The sequence below is a fragment of the Falco rusticolus genome, chromosome 16 (genome assembly GCF_015220075.1).
Source record: "Falco rusticolus isolate bFalRus1 chromosome 16, bFalRus1.pri, whole genome shotgun sequence".
Lineage (NCBI taxonomy): Eukaryota > Metazoa > Chordata > Aves > Falconiformes > Falconidae > Falco > Falco rusticolus.
Window position 1 is genome coordinate 7,506,487 of NC_051202.1, and position 24,978 is coordinate 7,531,464.

Below are 24,978 nucleotides of genomic sequence, written 5' to 3' on the forward strand. Positions count from 1 at the left end.
AAGGCTCTGTAAATAAAGAGGGGAGCGGGGGGAGCAGCTCGTTAGCCCTCTGTGAGGTGTTGGGGGGGTGCTGTGTGTGCGGGAGAGCGGCAGAATGACACAGTGTACCAGAACTACTTAAAAACCAGAAAGGAAATTACATTACCTGGACATATTTTAATAGCTCCAGCCAGGGAATACTGACCGACCCTTTTTCCAAGGGAGACTGGGAGGGGGATCTGGGAAGGCAAACAGAGGTCGGAGAGCGTGAGAAGGCTCTTCCAGTTGTCGTTCTTGATCTACCAGGTTTTTAAACGGTACTAATTTACTGTTCTTCTTTCATTTGTTGGATAGCTGTTCAAAAAAGATATTTATGTATTTATTTATTTATTTTACTCATTTCCTTACTTCCTTACTTCCTTACTTCCTTACTTCCTTACTTCCTTACTTCCTTACTTCCTTACTTCCTTACTTCCTTACTTCCTTACTTCCTACTTCCTTACTTCCTTACTTCCTTACTTCCTTACTTCCTTACTTCCTTACTTCCTTACTTCCTTACTTCCTTACTTCCTTACTTCCTTACTTCCTTACTTCCTTACTTCCTTACTTCCTTACTTCCTTACTTCCTTACTTCCTTACTTCCTTACTTCCTTACTTCCTTACTTCCTTACTTCCTTACTTCCTTACTTCCTTACTTCCTTACTTCCTTACTTCCTTACTTCCTTACTTCCTTACTTCCTTACTTCCTTACTTCCTTACTTCCTTACTTCCTTACTTCCTTACTTCCTTACTTCCTTACTTCCTTACTTCCTTACTTCCTTACTTCCTTACTTCCTATTTATTTCCCCCTGTGGTTCTGGATGGTTACCATCACAAAAATAAGCTGTGTGTCCTGTGAGATGGCTGCAGGAAAAGTGGCTCTTGGAATAACTAAAATAAATGTGTGTAAATCGGAGGTAGTTCAGTAGAGGAGGAGAAAAAAGGAAAGGCTGTCGCGTGGAAGCCAGGTAGTCTGCATCTCGTAATGTATCCCGTAAAGGTTATATCTAACACACACAGCAACGCCAACACATCCACACCCGTGCGTAACACCATTTATTTTCTTCAGTACGGAATTCTGAATATTAATTAGAAACCATATCACTGTGCTAGTTAGGTGGTGACGTGCAAATGAATAGAATACTTTGGTCTTCTAGGGACTGTTTGTTCAGTATAATTGCAGCTTTAAACAAATTCAGTGGCCAGAAAGCTGTAAAACATTTGCAGGCAAGAGCATGCTTTGAATATTCATCTTCTTTGGGTGTCACTGAGTGACATCTAAGACTAACTGGGCAGATACGGGTGCCAGGCAAAATAGAGAGCCGGGAATCTTGCTAATTTGTATTCTAGATGTAAATCTTAAATTAGTTGGAGATTTTAAAATGGATTTTTAAATGCCAAGCACAGAAGAGGCGGAATTGATATTAATATTAATGGGCTTAAGAAGATATTTAGTGAAATATTTGTATAATTTAATTTTCTTCATAATCCAGTCAAAAGAGTATTGACTGACCACGGGGCCCAGGAAGCCTCCGTTGCTCAGCCTGCCCGGCGTGCCTCGGTGTACTGACTGGTAACACAGATGCCTTTCCTTGGTTTCGCTTGGATGACCTGCGCTCAACAGGCATATTGGTGTCCTGCACCTCAAATGTAACGTGAGGATACCTGCTGAGGCACCGATGCTGTGTTGGTCCCACTGGTTTTGGGGCAGGAGTCTTCCCCATGCTGGAAAACGGAGGCAGCGCCGGGAGGGAAGCAGTTCCTCCCCGAAATTCGGGGCGATGCACCAGCCCGGGTGGCTGAGGCTGAAGGAGTGTGCGAGCCCAAATGCTGGTGCTGATCTGTAGTGCACCTCTTAACGGGGTGGGGAGCAATTAGTGCAGCTTACCCCAGTTCAAGGGGGAGGGCTTGCTTCATCGAGAGTGTGCACTCCCATGACGGGGAGTGTTTTTCCAAGCAAACAAGAACTCTGAAGAATTAAGAGTGGTATCCTGCAGATATAAATAAAATGAGGGCAGTTGCAGGAGGAGGAGGAGGAGGAGATGGGAGAAACTGAAATATTAATGAAGATATAAAGCACTGCACCTACACTGAGAGCAGTGTGATGTTCTTGCTCATCTATTCATGTTGAGCTAGCTGGAGCTTTAAATTTTAAAGCCTGGGTGGAGAAGAGGGGCAAGGTTAGGCAGCTCATTAGAGTGCTGTAGTTGTGCTCACAGCCATCTTAATGGTTTTAAGGGGAAAGAGGCCTTCAGCGTCAGGGATTTGGCAATACCCATGCTTCAGAGCCTTGTCTGTTAAGCATCAGTCCGTGGTCCCCGGGTGCTGCAGCTCTGCCTGGGCAGAGGCTGGGGCTGGTGGATGGGACGTCTGTGCTGCCGAGAGCCCGTCTGTGCCAGGTGCCGTGGGAGCAAGGGCAGGACGCCCTGAACGGGATGGCAGTGCTCAGGGAGGCAGAATGGTACTGGCCACGGCGTGAGTGGGTAAACAGCATCTGCCCAGATGCCATGATGATCCACGGGCTTATGAGGTTGAAACACCACGTGAGGTCTTCTGCAGCGAGCGCTTTGGGTAACCGCCTCGTTGGGGTCTGTTAATCATCGTGCGTGGGGCTGGGGCGAGCTCCTGCGCTGGGGTCTTGCTGCAGAGCTGGCACGGTGTGGCCGCGGCACCAGCGAGGTGCTCTCCTTCAGGAGAAGCCGTCAGTGCAAGAAGGATGTGCTGGCACTTCCCTGGCAGCTGCTGCAGGTACCTTTCAGCTCTGTTTTCTGTACATCCTCCTCTTTTCTGCAAGGAGTTTGCCTCCACCTACAGGAAGCAGAAAGCAAGAAAAAAACCACACCAACAACTCTGTAATCACACGATACTGTCTGTTAGTCCTCATCTTTCAGAGGAGCTCCGTAAAGCATCTCATCAGTCTCCATTGCTGCGTAAAGGACTTGGATGTGCTCCTGAAAGGTGCCACAGTGGTCTGAAGACTTCTTACCCATTAGACAGGTTTTAATTCACCTTTTCTTGTAACCCAAGCCTCGAAAAGAAAACATGCGAAAGTGACAAGCTAGTAATTGAATTTTGGCTGGCATGAGTGAGGCTTCTGCTGGGGTTCGTGGCTGAAAGGCAAAGCACAAAGCTCTTAGGGGAACAGTTGTGGTGCTGGAGGGTTTGGGGAAAGAGCGGCTTTGGGGAAGGTGGGGTGTTGAGCGTGGTCCGGCTGGAGCAGTTGGCAGGTGAGTGGCACAGGAGCAGGCTCAGTCTGCTGCCCGTGCAAGGGAAAAGTGGACTGGGGTCGATTGTTCACATCTGTCACACCAGGCAGGGGCTTCAGAGGAGCAAAAGTGCTTGGAAATCCCTTATAGATTACTGACGGGACACATGGGAAGGCCCTGTCTGTCCTGGAGCCAGCGCTGGGGAAGCTGAACTGGGCGAGGTGAGGTGCTGGTGCTGGTCAGGCTCAGGTCAGGTTAAGTTGTGCCGGTTCCATCATGTTCCGTATTTACAGTTATGTTTCCCTTTCCTCTGCATGTGAATGCAGAAGAGAAAGGTAACAAAGGGCAGATGACTCCTCTGCCTTCTCTGCAGGGAACCTCTTGGTTCCTGCTTCATTTCCAAAACTGAGCAGCTCCGCTTAGTTTCCACCCGCCTCCACCGCTGTCTTGGACCAGTCACTCCTGTTGGGGTGCACATAAGTTGTTCCAACAGGAACACCAGGATAACTTTTCAATATAACAGTTCTCTGTTGGGGATGGCCCCATACGGAGGGCTTGTAGGGTGTAGTGTACTGGAGCATTGGGCAACTTCCAAATGTCGGAGTTGCAGTCGCATGCAAATCGATGGGGTGACAACCAGCTGGGTAGCCTGGGGAAAAGCTTTTTGTCAGGATATTGTGGACAGGCACGGCCTTTGGTCCTGATGTTCCAGGTCTTTGGACCGGTGTTTGCCAGGTGCTCGGAGCCTGAGAGAGACCGGCAGAGGCGGGATGCCCACCATGGCTGTGTCGAGGCTCGCTGGCAGCACACACATGCCGGGGGAGCGGACAATGTCTTGAGCTTTACAGTCTGCTCGCTCCAGCTGCCAGTCCAAAAGTCACGCCATCGATCCGGCGTTGCGCTGCTGGAGTCACGTTTCTGCATGTCGGGGGGACGGCGCCGTGTTTGAGTGATGTCTGGGTGAAAGAAATTCCAACCTCCGCTTTTTATGTACAGGCTACCTGACACTAAAGCTGTGTGATGACCTTTATCTTTATGAGCTGTGAGAATTAAGGAGTTCTGTATTTTAGTTTAATTAAGCAATAAGGCATAACAGATGGTGCTTTTCTGGGTGATTATTGAATGTCTCTGGTTTGACTGAAAGTGCAGGAACACCACGGTCGTAAGCGTATTGTAACTTGAAATATCTGAGATCTCGGAGAACATGTGTCTGCGGCTAGGTGTCTGTCATCGGTTGTGCTATTAACTGGCATCTGCGCCTCTGCACTTTCTGCAGTGTTTCATGGAGTGGGTGCCAATGTGTTGGTCCTGTTTGGCCAAGGTGTTTGGGCGATGCTGGACAAACTGCTACCTTGTACGGCCCAGCTGCCCGTATGCGAGAGTGGAGTCATCTGCTTCCCCTTCACGTTCCTCAGCAATGTTTGAGTAGGAAATTCTGCAGGGAAATATTCTTGTTCTATTAACTGCCCTGGGCGGAGGTGAGTCTTTGGTGCATTCTTCTAATAAAATTGACAAATAAATGACTCTAGAATTTCCACAACGGTACAGATTAAAAAAAAAAAAAAATACCCCAGCTTTCACTGTTTAGAAAGGTCTTGCTGTAGGAATTACTGGTCTGACGAGACTGCGTTGTTCCCAGCGCAGCGAGGAGAGGCAGAGGAGCGCAGCGGCCAGGGGACGCACACCAACGGCCAGCTGCCGCTCTGCGGATCCGGCACGACCAAACCATCAGAGCTTGTGTCATTCCAGTATTTGCGTGCATGAAGCAGGGTCAGACATTAAATATGCGTTGTAACACGGGTTTGCGTGTAGGCACTCGGACTCGGGAAACCAAAAGCTGCCAAATTCATGGCAGGTTCATTTGCTGTTTGATTCCTTCCCCCGCTGACTACACGAGAACTTTGTGTGACATTTTCTACATTCCGGTGTTTCTCACTTGCAACTACCATGTTTAATCCAGAGGATGTTAGAAAGCAGCAGAAGCAAGTAAGAGCGTGGAATTAATTGAGCAAATCTGGCCAGTCTGTGGCTCTTGGAGCAGAGTGCCAGGCAATGGACTTGACTTGCAGCTTCTCCCGCTGGCGTGTCAGAACCTTCCCCTTTCTTGCCCCTGGCACAGTCAGAGATGTGAATCGCTCGCAGCCTGGCACTGAACTTGCACAGTATTTTAGATCGCTGACTAATACGCCTCAATTTTTCTCATTAATGGAGTATTTGAAATGATCAAAATGAAATAGATTCACTTACTGGCTGTAGAGTTGTTATAAGGATGATCTATGAGAAGTTTTTAACATAGCTGTAGTCTTTGCGGGGAAAATCACCCGTTTGTCTCAGTCTGTCAAAACCCCAAGATCCAGGATCGTACTTCAAATCTGAACTTTGAAAAATCAACAGTTAGGCAAGAAAGCACGGCGTTCGGTTTTTGAAGGACCTTTGTCCCTGCTTGACCTTTTGGTTCGCTTAACGAGCAGTTTCCCGTTACCGCTGGTCACGGGGTGGTCGCCTGAGGCAGGACGCGATCCCCCGCTGGCGCTGGATCCCTGGTGTCCGTGGGGAGCTTCCCCCGGCTGCTGCTCCAGCTGCACCGTCTCGGAGCTGTGCAACACAATGCACGTTCGTGGCTGTAGATGAGTTGGCTTGATGCCATTTTCAGAGACAATGTCCCACTTAACTAGCCTGGATTGGGCTGAGAAGAATAATTGCTGCTATAAAATAATTTTGCAATTACCGCTGTAATTAAGGGCAGTTTGTTAATGAAAGTGCTTGGTGAATAATGACTGCAGGGCACTCCATCCTGCAGCTTCGCACCAGACAATTGGTTTGGGTGGTGGAGATGGTTGGGGACTCGGTGACACAGCTGTCACGCTCGCAGGATGGATGTAAATACCCGCTGCTGCTTGTGATGAAGTGCCATCATTAGCCTTCTGCCCTATGGGAACTGGTCAGACAAGGAAAAATAAACTTAAAATATGATGGTGAACGCTATTGCTTATGGCTGCTGAAGGCCCCTTTTTTTCTCCAACCATGTTAATTTGATATGCAGATGCCCTTACCCAGCTGATTCATGGTTCAGCTGTGAACCTCGGAATCCATTTTTCAGGAATATGAGCTTTTTCGGGCTATATTTTTGTAGCTTGTTTCAAGCTTGCTTTTCTGCATTGGGTTTTCCTTTGAGAACACAAGCCATTACAGGTTCTTCTGTCGTACAGGATTAAAAAAAAAAAAAAAAAGTGGAAAACGTTTACATGTTTGCATGTTTTAGTGTACACGTAGTTGTTGACCGTGAAGTCTGGCATGGGGTGTTTGTAGGTAAGCAGTCTTGAAAATATATTTATGTGTTCAGGGGCAAAAGTTAAGCTACCCAAGCCTTTTAAAGCTCTGGATGAGGCAGCCAGCCATAGGCACGTTGTCTGTGGGCTGAGGATCGCCAAGGGCTCTGCTGAAGGCAGTACAGCAATGATGCCAACGCTGGCATTACTAGGCAAGTTGTTTTCAGGAACCTTCCATGTTTTCTGTGTGACCCAGTGCCCTGTTATTTATTATTCTTGGCTCTTTGTGGGGCTCAGGAGCAGATTTTCTGGCTGAGAGAAGGACTGGGGTTGGGGAGTCTTATTTTCCCTACAGTGGGAGTGGCTTTCCCAAGAATTCCGGGGACCAGGTCACTCTTCCAGCGTTTCAGTGTCATGTTAGCCACAAGAAAGCCAGGTTCCCAGATGATGCTTCTTTATGGATAGCTGTTACAGTGCTTCCACCCAGGACATGGGGATCGTTGCCTTCTCCTGGTGGGAGCAACGGTGAGGGAGCTGGTGGGAGAGGTGGGAGCGGGGCGGATCGCGGATCTAACAAAGCCGAGCTGCAAGGGGGGATGCTTGGCCTGGCGGGTGAGGTCCCGGGTACCAGTTGGAAACCAAACTGCATCGAGTGTGCCATTCTGCATTTCACAGAGATGTCATTTAGGTTGGGAAAACCTTAAAGATCGTTATTGTAGGAGGAAAAGCAGCACTTCTTCCAATTCCTTTACTCCACAGCAGTGTGGGCAGGACAGGGCTTCCACGTTAAAAGCAGTCTTGTTGCTGAACGAGGAAACATTGTTTGTTGCTGTGTCGTTTTAGAGATCGAAGGATGTTATCTGATGGGTGTTTTTACCAACGGCATGGCTAGGTAGCTATGCCTTTTGTTTTAATTGCATTTGCACACATACTGAAAAGGCACAATCTGCTTAAATATGCACAGCAAAGTCTTTGCCACTGCTGAGGCATTTGTTTGACCATCAGCGTGAAATAATTCGGGTCCTGTACGTTCTGTTTGCTCAAAAACACGCTCTGTGAAGCGTGTGGGGAGGGGGAGAGGCAGGGCAGGGCTCGCGGGGCTGCGCTCTGCCGGTGCTTTTTTCAGAGCTGCCGTGGTTCGTGCCGTCCTGTGCAGAAGCGCCGGTGTAAATGCGAGGAAGCAGCCTGTCTGCCTTTTATACGAGGCTTGTCAAAGGTTTTATAGATCTCCATAATGAAGATGGATCAGGTTCATTCTTATTGCCAGTTGCTCTATCAAAACAGTACTAATTACCGCAGTTGCATGTGTTGCACGCTACCATCTTCTTCCTTAAAGCTTAAAAGCACGTTTTGCACCACTCACAAAGGATAAAATTGAGGCAACTTTTTCCCGATCTATTTTTGGAAAAGTAGTTAGTAAAGGAGAAGGAAATTGATTTTGGTGTCAGAAAGGACATTTCTGACAGGAGCATACTTTGAAATGATTCAAGGCATCTGTTTCTGTTGCAGACACCCAACGCTGCTAAGAGCTGTACCTAAATTAAACTGTTTAAGATGTCAGCTCCGAGTATGAATGCAATTTACATCCTGGTAGCATGGCTGGAATTTTTATCATTTAATGAACTTTCTCACTCAATTTATGAATGGCGTCTCTCCCACAGCAACTATCTTTGTAGCACCTATAGATCCTCAGGTGCAGATTTGATGCCACACGTGGGAGCAGATGGGGCAGGGTTTGAGGGCATGGTCAGGCTTGTAGGAGCTTCAGGTGGCTGGCTTTGGGATGTTGATTTTTGTCGCCTTTCTGTTATAATCTTGATTATCATGCAGTTAAGCGTTGGGGAAAAGCATTCTGCCTTCCTGAAGGTGGTCTCCCTCGTCCTCCGCGCTCTGTCGAGGGTCTGAAAAAGCTCACTTTTCAAGGTGAACGTTAAATTAATATGAAAGACTTCTAGAGCTCTACAATTAAAAGGTCTTTTACTTTCCCCACTTCAGAACAGATCTGATGGTTTATTGCTGGAGCCTTGGCGCTGAGCCTGGCTGACCTTGGATCAGTGCCTTTTAAGTATCAGCAGGGTTTCTTGTGTGCTGTTGTGGCCTTTTAGGCGAAGAACAAGCTGCTATTGTGGCTACCGGCTTTGCAAAAGAATTCGTGATGCTCGGTGGATGTTGGAGAAGGCAGGGATACTTGATTTTGCCTTTCACATGCATCTCACAGTTGGCACTTACTGTGCCAGTGAGGTGTTGTGAATGTAGATATGTTTTCTATTTAGGTACTTATCTTTTTAAGCAGTCCTGAAAGGCTTAAGGCAGATGAGGAGCATGAGAAATCGCAGGCTACGTTTGCCTCTTACAAGTTTGGAAGTTCAGTGTCAGGTAGCTACAACACCTTTTGTATTTCCAGCTCTGACACACTTTGGGCAAGCGCTCTGGAACTGGTGGCAAAGCTGGTCCGATGCCCTTGAAATCAGCTCCCCGTGTTCCTGCTCTACATGCCTGAGTTCCAGCCTGGGCTGTTAAAGCAAAGTGTTGGTTTCTGTCAGATCCTGGCGTATCGTCTTAAAAAGGGGCATTAAACGTGCCTCTGCTCTTGTGGAGGACTGCACTAATGCCATGTAGGTATTCCTTTGCCCAAAGTAAATTTTCACTCAACTTGAGTCATCTGCTTGAAGGGGAGAATAAACATTAAACTACTGACATAAGGAGCGTGTTTAAGAGGTCGTGGGTGACATGTCATTACCATTCGTATTAGTTGATACTGGCTGAAAGGATGAAAGGGGAAACGCGAATATTGACTTATGTTACTTAATATTGAATTAACGTCCCTTTGCAAAGGGCTCCTGGCTTAGGTCGTAGCTGTACATGGTTTCCATTCCAACAGGGATTGGGAAGTTTCAGGGCAGGGACGAATCCGTCCCCTTCCAACCGCATCTTCTTGCCTTTCACCGTTGCACTGAGCATCTTGAAATTTGTAAGACCTCACAGTGCTGTAACTGAAGTGGAGTTTGTTTAAGCTTTGACTTCAAACAGTAGATTACCTTTTATTATATTATATAATGAATTATTGATCCGCCGATTTTGAATATTTCAGTAAAGGCGCGCCGAGGAAGGCTGGCGCTGGCAGATCCCCGCCGGCTCTGCCTGTGTGCCCAGGAGCCAGCGAGCAGAGCCTCGCTAGGTCCCGGCCGTGCCTCCTCCAGCCCAGGTCACCCTCGTCTCGCACCGGAGGCAGGTTATTGCATGCTGTCCCTGCAGACGTGGCTCCATGTGCACAGATCCTCAGCCACCTGAAACACAGCGTTGCCTCTGTTACGGGGAAGGGAAAGATAAGGTGGCCAGACCCTTCAGCTGATGAAGATGTCAGTGGGCAGGATTTCAGTCCAGAGAGGGGGGGATCTCTCTGCAGAACGGCACCCTCGGTTGGCCCTAGAGTTTCCCAGGGCATTCTCCCCTTGCAAATGCAGCTTTTGTCGGCATTCACTTTGTCAAGGGAACCAAAGTTCGCGTTTATTGAGTTGATGACTTGGAGGCAGGGCTGGTGCAGTCGTGCGCTGTTCTAAACCTCGGCTTTCCCAGGTGTGCAGAGGGCAACGGCGCTCTTGAGGGACCAGTTCTGGTTTCAGCACGTGTCCTGGGGGACCGAGGGAGCCAGCAGGGGACTGGGATGCACATCTCCGTTGCCCTCCCTATAGAAGTATGGAGGAAGAAGATAAAACAAAAATCATACTGACTTTGGGCTTGAAGCTGCCCAGACAAGATGTTCAGGAGCTGTTTGCACAGCGGCTAAGATGTATGGTGCATGCAAGAGGAGTTCTGGAGTCTGCTCCCCATCTGTAAATGCAGGAAATGGTATTGGAAAGAGTTTCAAGTCTTTGAGAGGAGTTCCCGATTGTTTTGCTTCACACATACTCCCCAAGTCTTTCAGTGCAACAGTGTGGTGCTGCTGCCGGTCTTTGGCATTCCAGCTGCATTGCTCTCACTGCATCAATCGATCACAGCCGCTGCCCTGCGTGCCGTATTGACAGACAGCTTAAATAGTTCTCATTTTAAGAAGTGCAGCATGGATAATTAAGCAATGCACTCTGCAAGTTGGTGATCAGCTTCTTGTGGAGGACCAATAATGAATAAAAAGTACATTAACTAAATTAAACTCTTGATGCCTGTAGGTCTGTAACTGTAGAGTTGCCTTTATGAAATTCATTACAGTTTATAAGAGTTCTGTTAATCAAAAGACTCCTGCAGAAAACATTCTGGGAATTAAAGTTTATTTTATTTCCGTATTGTTTAGGACAGAGATGAGCATTGTTGTTGCTGCCACTCTGAATACTTAACTATGCTCTGACTCTGGGACCATCGACTGCAGAAGAATCAAATTTAGACAATTAAATGATCTCCCCCTCCTCCCCCCCAATCTGCATAATGAGACTTTCTGCTGTTTCCTAATGACGTCTTGTCTTTGAACACAAGTGCTGTACTCGGTTGCGTGTTTAGCGCAACTAAACAGATACCCAGGCTGGCTGGCTTGGCATCCGTAAGCCAGCATATGTGCGCGACGAGATCTGTGTTCCTTGACGCGTGGTGCTTGAATGTAGGGGCTCTGGTAAACGTCTGAAATTCATTCCTGTGCTTGATGGACATCTGTTTATTTGGTGGTTTCTTTTGCTTTCTGTCTCTGGAGCACTGGATTTGTGTTGCTTTCTGTGTGTTAAAACACAGAGGTTGGGTCACCTCTGAGCAGGGGCCAGGCATGCGTCTGCTTACCTGGCTGATGGGGTGCTGAGCCTGGGGCTGGACCGCCTGGCAACTAATTGCATTTCAGGGATTCATCTTCCTCATGCTTGAGAAAGCAGCTGTATAATTCCCCAACATTTTTTTTTTTTTTTTTTTTTTTTTTAATCTACATAAACCTGTCAAGGTACAGGAGATAACAAGCTGAATTGGAAGGTCTGCTTAGGTAACTCTGCAGCTGAGGTTTTATATATTAAAGGCGACAAAGAGCAGGGACACGTGCAGGATTTACCCTTTTTCACAGCTTCTTCGCTCATCTGTGTGCACAGCAAAGCTTTCCCCAGCTCCAGCCCTGCCTGCCCCGTGGTGACGCTGTTCGGACTCAGCCCCTGCTCCCTCCGGCTGTAGCCCTGGCTGCAAACGGGGTGATTTGCTTATGTGTAATTGCACTGTCGGTTATAACAGCCTAATTATCGTTGCACGCAAACTCGTGCTTAGGGTCACCTTATCGGTCCCTGTGGAAGCTCTTGACCTGCAGACCTCTCAGCCGGGCAGATGCTGCTCTTGCTGTCCAGATGTAGCAATGTTTTTGACCACCATGAACATACTGCAAAATCCGTGTTTGCTTTACCAACTTTTTTTGGCGAGAAGGCTGCCAACTGCAAACTTGGATGGGAGCCATTTATTTGTAGCACAGTCAATCTTCCCTTAAAGAAAACCACCAGTGAATTAGCTTTTGCATAGTGTTTCAATCAAAGCATTTGATCCTTGTTTCTGCGAGATAATCCTAAGAACTTCTTATTTGGAGAATAGAAGACCGTGATGGATTTAATTCATAAAGGGAAGCAGCCGTAAGGAATGTAAATGTAAGAGGCTGATAAGGTAGGATTTCCTAGTTGCTATGACAACCCCTGGGTCATGAGCCTGAGAAAATATAAAGTAAGTCCTGGAGCTGTGAAGATGATTATAAAATTTAACTGTCATTCTTCATTTGGAGTTGATGGCAAACATTATTTACTTAAGTTTATCTCCAGGCAGGCGAGGATCCTTTCTTTCTCCTTTAAATCGGAGGCTTGGATCACAAATGAACGCGTTGTGCGCATCTGGCATTATAAAGCGAACCTGCTATTTATTATTCTAACCAGACAATTTGCACGTAATATGCCTGCAGATTCGGTCAGCCTCCTATAGAAAGCAAAGGTTTCACCCAGTGTATCCCTTATGAAAGCCCTCCTGGTGCCGCTCGGCGTGGGGGGATGCTCACGACGGCGGGGCGGCTGCCCAGGGATGCCTGTACCCCTGTTTTCTCACCCTGGAATCCAATTTTTGGCTTCTGTAGGGGAAGGAAAGCTCAAGCCTAGTTCGGCGCTGTGCGTGCGTGGCGTGGCCTGCCCGGCGGGCTCTGCCTGCGGGAAGGGGGGGAGGCGACAGCCTCCGCATCCCCCCTGCGGCGCTTCTACGCGGCTCAGCGCCGCACTTGCCTCGGCAGCTGAAAGTTGGGCTCGGTTTTTCGGTTTCGTTGTTGCCGTCCTCCAGTTCCAAACTGGTGGATGATTCCTTTTCCAGCTCGTCAAATGTTTTGCGGTGTTGAGGGCTGAAGGAGCAGTCCTGGCTGGAGTAGTAGAAAGCATGAAATATCCCTGCGGGAGTTGCTGGCGTTCCCGGTGCTGGCAGCTACGGGAGGGGGCCAGGGTCTGGGTGGGCAGCAGTGCCGGTACCGGCTGTCCCACGCGCCGGCTGCTGCATCCGTGCAGATGAGTGTTGTAAAAGCACATCTTACCGTTCTCCTTGAAAAAAATCATAGAGTCCCTGGCCTTCAGAAGTACCTTCTAGACATACAGCTAGGTTCTGACTGTTTCTAGTGTCGTAAAATGTAAGAAATACACGTGTTGTGAGCAGTTGAGGAGTGACAGGGGTGCCCCTCAGTGGTGGCCTTTGGCCTTTTCGGGAAGGTGGGAGCCGGTTCTGTGGGGAACGGGAAAACCCACACGGAAAGTGCCGCCACCAGCAGGAGAGGAACGCGCTTGGACCGTGCCGGCATCGCTTGTTGCCCTGCCGTAACTTGGCGTGTGATTCCTGCAGGCACAGCGCTTTTAGACACAACTGTTATTTTTGTTGTTAAATTCTATTAAAGATACAGAAAGTAAATGGTCCTCGGTGTAAAGCTGCCTTGTACTGTTTGCGTGACTGCAGGGTTTCCACCTTTTCTTTTTAAAAAGGGAGGGAAAACTCTTGCAATTACTTCAGGGATGTTCCAGCTCCAGTATTGGAACATCTGACTCAAATGAAAAGCACTAAAAATCATCCAGAATCTCACTCTGAACTTTTATTTTACTGCATTTGAAAGATTTTTCTATTGCTATTCGGTCTTACTCGAGGTGATAAAACGTGAAGTCATTTGATTCAAAGAGTTCACATAAAGTAAATTCCTTTTAAGGCTTTTCACTGACTACCAGAGTTAACGCGATGCTATTTTTGAGGCTGGTCTCACAATTTCAGTTGGGAAACTCTTTTCACCTTTGCAGCTTTCATCCTGAAATGAAGCTGGTGCGGGCGAGCCGGCGAATTCTGGTAAGGATCAGAGTTTATAGCCGTTACTAAAGAGAAGTAGCTCTTGTGGAAATGGAGCAAAGAATTATTACTGTACTAAGAAAACTAGAATTCATTACTTTTCCTATGGTGGGAACTTTTTGAAGGCACTTGCTCAAGTGGAAATTGAAGGAATGTGAAATTCTACTTGCAGTGCTTGTATTAGCCAGTCATCTGCACGGCCCCGGCGCTGCTAATGTCATCTCTCGCCTTGTATATGAAGGGGTGTTTGGTTTGGGGTTGGTTTTTTTAACATCTGTGGTGTTCATTTTGCTGATGATGTCTGGTGACAACATGAGCACCCGTAAGGAAAGCGAGGGAAGGGACTGGGTCACTCCTGGGTGAGGAGGCAGCAGTGCCCGCACCAAGTCACTCTTGCTTTGGGGTCTCTTGCTATATTTGCTCAGCACTGCTGGTGGGACATGGTCAGGGACACCGGCACCTCGAGGCAGCGCATCACGTGCCGTTGCTCAGCTGTGCTGTCCCGGGGCTGCCTTGCCATCAGTGTCCCCAGGTCCCACAGCGCCAAGCGCCGCAGCTGGGGGTGGGTTTGGCAAGTGACACGTGTGCAGGGTCCTCGAAACAGGAGCCCTGCAGGGCAGCACGTCAGCCATGGGACTGAGCGCGGGTGGACACAAAGTTGGACAAGCTCTCTAAAGTGGGAATCTGTTCTGAGGGGTTTTTCCTAGTTTTGTAACGTGGACATCTTGGCCTTTTCAAGGTTGTATTTTTACTAATATTTAGCTGTAGGACAAAAAAATGCACCTTAACCCTTTCCATCGTTAAAGGGTTGCACAGCATCCTGCGGGTGGGAGACTCCTTTGAGTACAAACTCTGCTAGCTCTGTAACTCCTGCCACGCTGTTTCTCCAAGGGAAACCCATGGAAGTGATCACACAGCTCCTTCACGTTCCCAGCAGATGCCACCTTTCCTCGCAGCTCCCTGGCTGCCAGCTGTGGCCGTTCTTAGCTGTAAGTCAGTGGTTAGCAAGGGTGGGGGCTGTTTTTTCCACCATCTATAATGGTGTGGCTGCTTCAAGCAAAGCCAGCTTTTTGCTGTGTAGCTCTTCCCCAGGCAGGCAGGCATCTAGCAGGGGCTGCTGTGCCTCCCCACCCGGCAGCTGGTGGTTTCACTGTAAATTTGCTCGGGAAAGTTTTCCGGTCAATGCAAGAGCAGCGTGGCCCTCAGGAGCTTGGCCTGCGTACGCACACCGCATGCAGAGATACCGGCGCCCTGGCTGCCTTGAGGTCAGTGGTATGTTTGGGTGTCACCGGGTGTTTTAACAGGAGGAGTTTGCAGTCAGGCTGTCCTGGGCTGTGTGGTAGCTGGTATTGCAGTAAGGGCGAGGGTGGGCTTTGTGGCTGGAGAATGGTGATGGAGAGCAATGAGACACAGCAGAAGGAGCTCCTGTTTTCTTAGCTGTTGCTGTTCGCGCTTTCAGCGTTTGCTCTGGGGGCTGCAGACTCTTTTACTGAGCGTCAGAAAGGTTTTAAGTGATACCTAAACATAAAATAACGTCATCTGTTCTCATTTTGCGGTATTATAGTCCCTGGGAAAGCTGAGCCTTCGACGTGACCCTCACCTGGGCTGGCAGGGGCCAAGTCAGGCAGCATGTCGGTGCGCCCTGCTGCAGTGGTGGCTGAGCCCAGGGATGAGCCACAGTTCCAGCGTGGCCCTTTGGTCCTTGCGGGTGTCTGTTAGCCTCCTGCAGCAGGCAGAGCAGGAATTGCAAGCTTATTCCTTGTGCGTGAGCTCTTCGTTGTCTCCTAAGGCACTCCTGTCCTTGGGTCTGGGGTCTCTGGATCAGCACGTCTCCTGTGTACGTTAACATGTATCTGCGTCTTGACTGTTCTCCTCTGCATTAGCATCCCAAAGATGCATCGGTACAGTGTGCGGGGAGAGGAGAGCTGGGACTTCGCAGGTGCTGAACATGGCATCTTGTTAAGCAGCTCTCTTCGGTTAAATATCTCCTGTAGAAAGAAGCGATCACATGTAAACCAAGTGAACCATGCTTCTCTGCATGGAAAAATGTGTTCGGGCAGGGGAAAAAAAACCATCCTATTGTGAGTGCTCCTGTTTCTGTCGGAGTCCAGTACAGCTTCCTGCAATAATTTATTTTCTGTTGATACAAAATTGGTACTTTTTTCCCTTAGATCAGTTGAGTTGTTAGTTGCCCTATTTGTAACCTAATTTAGGCAGGATAGGAGTAAAGCTGTTAGTTTGCATCTACCGTACACTTAAAATAGATGATCTGAAATCGTGTTTTTCTGTCAGCAAGGAATTTTGCCCACTGCTATACAGAGGTAGCTTTAAAGCATTTTAAATTTTTGCCAGGTTTGATCCCTTCTGCGCTCTTTGCACATGCCGAAATACAAACCCAGATTTTCCCTTGGCTTGTTTTCCCTTTCCCTTGCGCTGTTTGCGGTAGGTGGGTTCCTCTGCCGCCTTTGAACAGGCGTGGGTGAGCAGTTGTGGTTCACTGTGTGGTATTTAGCCATTCGAAGCCACGTTTCGGGAAGGTACATCAAAAAGTCTGGTCCAAAAAGCTTCCCCAGGACAGGCTGTTGTGCTGGAGCTCTGAAGTGCAAAAGAGAATCGCAGTGTCTGAGCGTAACAGGTCTGAGCACAAAAGAGCATTTTTATTTAGTTTCTCATCAGCTCTTATTCAGCGTTGCGGTGTCTCTAAATTGATTGGAGGTTTAGCTCTACCGCCCTTATTATCCCTAGTTTAAGATGGAAGATACCTTTTTGCAAGTGTGAAGACCAAAGCCTTTTGCGCTAATTAAATCTATGAAGAAATGAGCTGTGAGCTGAGCATTGTCGTTAGCCCTTTCCAACACAAGCCATGGACACCCTGGTGCTGCCCGCTTGCTGTCAGCATTCAGGTAACATCAGATTCCTCTATAAAATGGAGATTTCAAGCAATATGCAGAAGGCTGCGCATGTAAATCCAAGCCAGAAATAGCTGCTCTTACAAAGAGTGACAGGTACGTGCCATTCTCTTCATCTGGCACATGCTGTCTGCGATACCACTATGGGAGCTGGCAACAGCCTTGCAGTGGTGGGTGGTGAACAAAGACTGTTCTCAGAAATATTTTCCAGACAAAGTTAGAATTAAAAGCACGGAGCTGATATAAAATAATGGGGATAACGATATGGATGAAGGGCGTTGGTGGAAATACACAACTAAACTGAAATTTGTCAAATGAGACACTTTGCTCGTACCGAGTTTTCCTGTGTTGCTTTCTCCTTTTTGCGGCGTGCGGATTGCCTGTGATCTGCTTTGCCTGCCTGTTACTGATACAGCAGCAGAGATCAATAATTCATGAACCCACGGAACGGAATTGGCTCTCGAGATGAGGTTGCTGGATGACTCGGGAAAGATGATGATGCTGGTCCAGCTCAGCTGAGCATGGTCACGCTCACTTCGGACCGGAGCCTTTGACTCAGTGGTGACTTGCCTCCAAAAGCCTGGGGGCGGAGGGAAGCGTAGTCATCTGTCAGATCTCTTTTGAGAGCTCGCAAAACTTGATGTAAATGCTAGCTACTCCCCTCCCACAGCCCTCTTACCTGCTGCCTTGAGCTTTAATCACATCACTCATAACCACTCAAATAGTGTTGGTCCTGATAGCTCAGCAGAACCCACTCGCCGCCCTCCCCTGCGAGGATCGTCGAGGGAAGGCTGCTACAAGTTTCCCATTTTTGGCAATAGGAGGAATACGGGATGTTTTTGCAGAATCTGTTTGTTGGTAGAACTGGGAGGGACGGGGACTGTGCCAGCCCTGCGACCTGCCAGTCAGCGCTCTTGAGCGCAGCAGCTTCTCTGCCGGTTTTGTACGCATCGCCCTGCTTTTCTTGTATTAAACATTTACCAGAGACAGAAGCAGACAGAAGCAACCACGGATATGCTTAGGGCTCTGTCAACCTGCAAAGGGATCAAAGCGATCCTTTCGTGCCACCTTGTTCCTTATCATGGAACTGAACGTTTGTCTGTCTGTCTGTCTTCTGGTTGCTTCAGGCAGGTGCCTGTTGGTGTAGGGGTGCCTGGCCGTGCCGGTGGGCTCCTTCGCCTTGTTGCTCGCAGGTACCACAGACCCTTGAGTGGGAGATGCCTGATGGAGGTCAGCTGTACTGCAAGAGACCTGGGGAAACGCATTCACTTGTTGTAACTCTGTTGGAGCACTCGGGAACTCCTTATTCTCACCAGTGCAGTGCTTCTGTTCTCATAGCAGGGACCCAGCAGAAGTGCAGTCAGCTCACTCAAGCAAGTCTCAAGTTCCTGTAGCTTTGCAGAAGGTTTACATTAAAAAACATAAGCTGAGGGAGTCCTTCTGGAGGTTTGTATGGTAGAAGGATCCGATTTGGCCAACGGGAAGCCAATTGACCTTGCGGCTGATAGTCAAATGCTGTTGTCACGCTTGTGGCAGTCGTCAGAAGTCAGCAGCCCTGCGTGCTGCTCCTGCGATGCCTTACAAATTGGCAAATCACACCAGTATTAGTCGTGTGATGACAGTGCATGTCAGAGAGGAAAAAAGCATGCAAAACATTCAGAGCACACCTGGGAGAGCATACAGGGTAGTGTGACAGGTATTTTTCACTTCGGTCCTCCTTATAAGCATGCAAGACGCACAGCCGGAGCTTTGCTTGGGGCGCTGTGCCGCTGCCCAGCCTGCTACACGCTGAGCTGGAACGCAAAGTTTGCCAGGGGATGGCAAAGGTTATCTCGTCCCTCGGAGCCCACCTTTGATCATCTCCATGCTGAAGGACGGGTGCTAGGACAGCGTGAGCTCTTCTTGAAGCTAATCTGTCATGCAGGAGAAACTGCGAAGCAGGGTGGAGCGTTGCTGGCCAAAATGAAGTTGGGCAGCAGTGGGTGTGGGTGGAATCCCATGCTGACATTTCAGATACCTTCAGCTGAAAGAAGAGATAATTGCAAAGCAGCAGTGGTAAATGTCGTCTGTTCTGCTCCTGTAAAAGAGGCGAAGCAGTGCAAACAAGTAGGCAAAGATCATGCAACCAATGGAGATCGTTATGAGTAAGTACAGAAGTGTAAGATCAACCTATATTGGCGTTGCCAGCTTTTTTAGCTGCCAAATTGTAACTGTTACATTAAATATGTGGCTTTCCAAGCAAATCACGTTAAGCCTGTTTGTGGGTGTACTATGTCGTAGGAGGTAGTAACTCTGTTCCTTTGCCTCCTTGGGTGGGAACACAGGTTAGCATCCCCACGCCGAAAGTGACTCTGGCTTTTTGGGGTTCCTCTGGTTGGGGTTTTGCAGTCAGGAGTAATTACAGTGGGCTAAGATTAAAGAAAGGCATGCTGCCAGCTCCCATGAGGATTCCACGAACAGCTCTGTCCTCCAGACTGTACTCGGCTCCGCCTCCGCGTATTTGCCAACTCTACTCCAGTTTTGATATTTTTTGTAGATGTTGAGAAAGGTTTCAAGAGGACAGGTCTTGTGCTCATTGTCATGTTTTCTCGTTTTGTGTTGTCTTCGTATATATGCCAGGTAGCATGAAAAATTCCCGTTCCCAGTAGCCTGTATGATCCCAGTAACGTATTAACAAACGTGGGATGATGATCGGATTCGCACCTAGGACTTCTGTAACAGACAGAAAAGTGCATGTTTATGTCAAAGCACGTGCCTGTTGGCTCGTGCTGCGTGAAACCTCTGGGCGGTTCCTGGTCAGGTTTTTGTGCCCACAGACTTCGTGCGTTGGCATTTTTCATCCAGGTTTTGTTTTTTTTCTGTTTGCCCATGATTGTGTGGGCTCAAGACCCTCAGCAACACCAAAACTGAAACAGCTTGCGGAAACTTCAGGGGGACTGCTGGAAAAGCGTGTTATGATGGTATCGAGACTCTGTTTAATTTATGGAAGAGAAGGGAGGGTAACACATGAGAGACGGAAAGCTGCTGTTGTCTTTGTAAGTGAAAGGTCATGTTACTGAGCACTGCAGGGTGGATTTGTGAAAAACGAGCTCCTGTTTGTGAGGAATTAGAATGAATCTTTGATTTTTTATTTTTTTTCCCACTTGTGACCTTTAAAGATGCTGCTCTTAGATTGATAAGCAGACTGATGCTTTTAGCAGCCCAGTCCACAATTCCTTTCTCATAGAAAGACTATCTTCCAAATGCTATGGGTGTTCCTTCCAGAAAATATTCCTTTTTGTAACCCCCTCTGGGGGTGGAAGGGATACGATGATGGGATCTTAGCTGACAAACAAGGAACGTTCACATTTGTTTCAAATGATTAAAAACATGAATTTCCTGTGGTTTGCAGCCTCAGCCTGAGGACTTCCCATACATTCTTTTTTTCCGGTAATTCTACTTTATCCTTTTTTAGTTTCGTTGCCAGGCTTGAAGCGCTCCTGCCCGGTGGGACAGTGGAGAAGGCTCAGGGAGGTTGGCTTTGCACTCTGACCCAGGAGAAGCTCTTTTACCTCCTGTGCTGCTGGGGAGGAGCATTTTGAGGCTGGTGAGAGGTGGCTTGGAGAGCCCATGCGTGTTGCAGCTGTGACGTGTCGGCACACGTTACATGGGTTGTGCTGGTTCATACTAGCTGACCAACAGCTTTGGTCCTTGCTGTGGGCATCTGTGTGTTTTTTCAGCTTCCTAAGCCTTGCAGTCCTACTGTGTGGTGGTTTTTTGGCAATGTTTGGGGTTTTTTCCAAACCCAGAGCTGTACGTTGTTTTTTCTGCTCCTCCGCGCCCCCCAGGCTGCCCCTTTGCAGCTCTGGTGCACAGCGGGACTCCCAGGAGCCGGGGATTTTGGGAAGCTGCAACATGAGTGGCAAAGAACAACAGCAGCAGCAGTTGTGCTGAACTAATAAAAATCTTCTTATTTGTGGTGGACAGTGGTTCCATTTTCTTCAGGTGTGCTGATGCATCGTGGGGGCGTGCTGGGGAAGCTACCTGGTACTGCTTATATGGCTCCCTTAGTTAAATGGAGAGCTGGCTTTTCGAGCTTGGCAGCCTCACTAAGAGGCTTTCACTGCATTTATTTTATGTTCCTGGAGTGCTTTTGGCACTGAAGCGATGTAACTGTAGACACCCTTAGTATTTAAATTCCCGTGGACTCTCCTAGGCTGTATGTTCCGCTGGTTGTATCATGATCTGCAGCCATCCTGGACGGTCAGGCAGGAGCATGTTTCTTGCATGGTGAGAAACTGTTGCAGAGAAATAGGTGCTTTTCTGGTGACGCCTCCTCTCACTGCCCTTGGTCATCCCTTATCTTCCAGTTCAAGCAGAAACTGGAAGATGTGTGTGGCTTCGATCCAAACTTTGCTCTAAACCGCGTGCGAGCAGATAACGTGGATAAGTCCACTCTGTTGTTTCATTGATTGCGCCCCTCCCCGCCCCCCCCCCCCCTAACATTGATGCACGGGTAATTCTCTTGCCATGGTTCTAAGACTTTCTGACCTGTTTCTCCATTTTGTGAAATGTGCCATTACTGATCTCTGTGATTGCGAAGTGCTTACCCGGAATGTGGCCATCCTTTTTGTGACACACAGTGGCTTCCCCTGACGAGCCACTGCCAGGCTGTCCTTTGGCTTCAGCGGCTCTGACCCCGGTGGAGGAGGAGGCATGCTGTGCCGTGCCATGCTGTCCAGTCTGCCCCAGTTTTGGCTCCATCTGGGTGTCACCCCTGACTGACAGCTGCCCTTCAGCGGGGCATTTGCTGACCCTCTCCAGTTGTGAGATGCTCTGACTGCTCGCTCCTGTGGAAAGAAGATGCTGTCACACCTGTGCTTGGGCAAAACTTCTTTCTGGCTTCTGTACTGATTATGGAATGGCAAAGGCTGTGTGCAGAAATCTGAAAACGTTAAAAATACATTCGGAGATCAACGCTCAGAGCGTTGTCTCCAGCTAAACGGTGCACCAAGGTCTGATACATCAAAGCGACGTTATGAAGCATGAGCCCGTGCATTATCTATACCCTTCCTTAAGAGGAATGGTCTCCCTTCTGCGGTGAGATGGCACAGCCTCACCTGCGGAAGGCTGCAGTGCTGGTAGAAGGCTCCTGCCGAAAAAGGGCTTGTTTTCTGCGAGGAGGCTGGCAGGACGCAGTAGTGATTATGCACTTTGTTTACAGTGTTGGTCTGTGAATGCCGCCTTTACATAAGGGCTCTGGCAGCGCTGCGGCAGCACAGCGGCAGCGCGGTGGAAATCTCGGGCCCGCCAAGTTCCCTGGTTTCGAGCCAGACATCTGGGTTCGGGGTTTTCATGGCATTCTTCAGTAGTATGAGGAGACCTCATAAAGCAGCCTCTCCGGGGTATTGTGCCGAGAACCGCATTCCCAACCAATTACAAAACTGGTCTCCATCAGTAATGAGCCCTTACTCTGGGAAGGGAACAGCGGGAAGACAAAAGCAAAACTTTCTTTGAAAGCTGCAAAGCCTTTTGACGTGAATAGATGTGGGCTTGTTAATTGGGATCACCATTTGAAAGGTTCCCTCTAGCTCTGGTCCTGGGCTGCAGCCTGGGGGGAGGGTGGTACTTAGCAAGGGGAGACGACTGAGAAGCTGCGGCTCTTTGGGTTTGCGCTGTTAATGATTTTTTGGCGGTGGGGATGCAGCACGGCTGAGCGTTTTTTTTCAGACCAGAGAAGTACTGCAAGTCACTTTCTCAGTTGAGCAGGTCTTCATTATAGCAAAACAATCATGTGGTGCTTGGGAAGGTCTTAGCACCATCCTCATTAGTTATGGCATGGTAAGGGACAGAGGAGCTGCTCCGGCCGAGCTTTTTATTCCCCAAGCCTCCCACCCCAGTGGGTCTTTGGCGAGCAGCAGTTGGGATAACAAGCGCGGGCCAGACGCTGGCGATGGGCGCTGCGTCACGTAGGCTGGTGGCCACCCTCCATGCCTCATGGCCAAGGTCCCGTCCACCTTGTTAGCGTGCACAAAACCAGCAGCTCCCACCCTGCCAGGAGGCACTGGGATGCATCCATCAGTCATGAGGCAACTGCGGCCGGGCTGCCCCCCGCGTCAGCTGTGCCTCGGATGCTGCTCACGGATGGAGGCCGCCGGTCCTGAAGCACCAAAACCTTCGTGTTTCCATCAGTGGGGACTGGCTGGAAAATCTGGCAGCTTGGAGTAACGCAGGAGCTTTGCAGACTGGGTGGGCTCACGGTCACTGGGCTTGAGCTCCCAGTCACAAATAATCCCGAACTAAAGTGCAAAGCTGATGCAAGCCTGTGGCTGGTGCGCTAGCAGGATGCTTCCAGAGGAGGAAGCGTATTACAACGTACATTTTGTAAATAAGCAACACTTACTGTTAGCATACCTGTTGATGATCTGGGTTTGTACTTAAGTATTTTAAAGCTTGCTTCTGAATGTCGTCTGTAGAGTTTGGTAGGAACCAAACAAGAAATGAAATCTGAGTAAAAAGCCCTTTGGCTTCTGCAGTTAATGATTGCCAGGTCTGTTCAGAGGCAGGAGTGCTTCTGTCTGTGCAGGTAACTTGCCTATCAGGGTACGTTTTGCCGATGTTTGTTTAGAAGACAAAACAAAAAAAAAAAGTCGCTGAGCCAGCCTGAAAAGCTCATTCCTCTGGGAATTTGAGTGAGACAGCAGGTACAGCGTATATTGCGGCTCGGTCTGAAATACAGCAACAGTACTGCTTCCCTAATAACGCTGGGCATCCTCATAGCCCCGCAGACCCCTGCAAAATCAGGGTTAAATGAATGCCAGCTGGCAGTTTCACATTGATGATATCTGCTGTGAGGTTTGGGGGATCAGTGTTTCCCACCCCACGGACCACCACTCGCGGGTCATTGCCGCTCACACCCGAGCCGGCAGCAGTGAAGGGACCCGATGGGCTCATGGCCGGCGGTGCCGGTGGCTCGGCCAGCCCGGCCTGCGTCACCTGTGTCCCATGGCTTTGGCAGCCTCCGGTGGAATGAGAGGCAAGCTGAGTTCGTTACATTGCGTTTTGGATTGAAACAGAGTATGGCAGCTGAATTTCCTGCTTTTCTAATGCCCTAGCCCCATTTGATTATGCTGTTGTTTCTTTGGGCATACTAACACAGAATTTGACTTCACTCATTATCCACTATCCCTCACACTACCTCTGTGTAATCGGCTTGCTGTGCACTCTCAAAATCCTTTGCTTTGTGCAGGCAGGTTTGCTAATGAGCAGAATGTAATTCAGTGGGTTTGGGGTTTTTTTAGGAAATTATACAAAACAGCATACCCATAAAACCTTATGATTCATGATGGTTTGTTTTGTTCTTGTAACACAACCCAAACTAAGAAGCCATTCATCAACCTGCAAAGGCTGCTCGTGGCTGCCTCTGGGTAGCAGGCGAAGGATAATTCATCCCCAACCAGAGAAAAGCACATGCTCGCTGATCCATTTCCAGGCGCGCTGTTTAGATCTCCGCGTTCAGGGTGGTGACAGGACGACGAGCTGCTCCCAAATTAAATATACGCGGTAGGAAAACGAAATTTTCCTGGTTGAAGTAACCTAGCTCATTTTCAGTGTTAAGCATATGGTGTCTGTGTCAAAGTGTTTTCCCACAAAACCAGAGTGCTTTATCTCATCAACCGAGTGTAATAAATTCCATTCACGCGATCGTTATTCCACGGTAATGAATTTTAAGCAGCAACCCAAGGAGGCGAGCTGACGAGAGGAGCTGTGCTCGCACCTTGCACTTGTTGCAGAGAGAAGGATGCTGTTGCTCAGGTCTGGGTGAGTTATTAACGTAACTTCGGAGGTGGAACCCTGTGCAAGGATTCAGTGATTGATGATACCTTCAAACCGATGTAACTCTTCCAGCTAACAGCCAGCCTACCTTACTGAAAAATATTTTGGTAATATGCAGCTCTGGCAGGTTGAAAACCAAAAAAAAAAAAGGAATATAAACAACCCCGAAACAAAAGCACCTTCAGTACAGAAGCTGCCCAAGTGGCATTTCAGCAAAAGCTATTTTAAAGTTTATAAATGGCTTTTAAAAGCCAGATTGAGCCAGGCTGTAATTTTGGTGACTTACTGGAAAAATAACCACACTGAATCGTACTGAGTGTTTGTAGCTCCAACGTACGGTGCGTCATACAGTTCATTGACAGCAGCGTTACTGAAAGGTCAGGGGTTCTGGGTTTTAGGGAAGGGTGTTCTTGGCAGACCTAACTATACGTGAGAGGAGTTTTTATAAAGTGTTTTCAAATG

At 48.5% G+C, this 24,978-nt stretch overlaps 1 protein-coding gene and 1 long non-coding RNA gene across 12 annotated transcripts in view; one reads left to right on the top strand and one right to left on the bottom strand.

Annotated features, from left to right (window-relative positions):
• CADM1 (cell adhesion molecule 1) overlaps positions 1-24,978 on the top strand; it is a 172,043-nt gene that overhangs the window by 76,035 nt on the left and 71,030 nt on the right. The window lies entirely within an intron of this gene.
• Positions 1,058-23,168, bottom strand: LOC119158105. Its single transcript, XR_005107765.1, has 2 exons — positions 23,084-23,168; positions 1,058-17,281 (listed from the first exon to the last, which is right to left on the bottom strand). It is a non-coding gene; the product is annotated as an uncharacterized LOC119158105 (long non-coding RNA).